The following is a 1049-nucleotide window of genomic DNA, read 5'->3' on the forward strand; positions in this document are numbered from 1 at the left end:
TGCTGGAGCTCAGAAGAAGAGGAGAAGAGACCTACAGAGTTCATGAAGGTAGAGAAACCACCATGAGAGAAAGAAAAAACTGCTTGGAGTGTTTTGGGCCATGGCCGCTTTAAGGCTGGAGCTGCTGAGCGCATGGAGCAGGAGCCGGTAGAAGCTATAGCCCTTCAATGGAGTTGTTTGGAGGCAGCAGGGGAGAAGAGCGCCTTGGTGGCCCCCAGGACAGCAAGACCACTAATAGAGTTCCCATGGACCCACGCAGGAGTGAGGAGCCAGAACAGCTGAAAAAGGGGAGCCATTGAGAGGCCAGTGACTTATCGTAAGAGACCAGCGCAGGGCCTGTCCCATGGGAAGTGTTTGAAGCATGGATGGTGGGGAAGATGGGCCCACCAGGAGAACCCTGGGACACAGCAAGGACAGCCAACCTTCACCCCAATCAGCGCAGAACCACTCAGAGGAGACTGGTCAGGAATGCAGAATTGCATAGGATGCAGTTTGATGAAAAGATTTAGACCCAGATCAGAGTTTCTACACAACCCAGGTGCACTGAATCTCTAGAGAGCTAGAAGTACCTATAAGGTCAATCATTAAACCCTGAGCTGCACAAAAAGTCGTCCCTAGAGAAACAGCAGCAAAGCAGCAATTTAGCTCAACCACACAGCTCAAGTACTGGTTCCCACAGAAAGTTCCCCTGTTTTAGAAGTAAGCAAAGGCCAAAAAATGAGTTCCAGTGCAGGCACACCACCAGCTCCTTGGGGCCCTCCAGGGGACCTGAGGCATGGGGCCAGGGACCAGACCCCACTCCCATATCCAGGCACACCTCCACCATCTCAGAGCCCCACCCAGGGCCCCGGGGTATAGAGCCAGGGACCAGACCTCCCCACCCACATCACCAGGCAAACCACCAGGACCTCAGAGCATGCCAAAAACATCACCTCCATGTGGGTGGCCCACCACAGCCACCACAGTAACCATGGCTGCCACAAAAGTGGCTAGATGTCACATCCACATGCAGATGGTGCACTAGCCACTGGAGTGCATTGACACAAGGA

This window comes from Galeopterus variegatus, unplaced genomic scaffold (genome assembly GCF_000696425.1).
Source record: "Galeopterus variegatus unplaced genomic scaffold, G_variegatus-3.0.2 Scaffold713, whole genome shotgun sequence".
Taxonomy (NCBI): domain Eukaryota; kingdom Metazoa; phylum Chordata; class Mammalia; order Dermoptera; family Cynocephalidae; genus Galeopterus; species Galeopterus variegatus.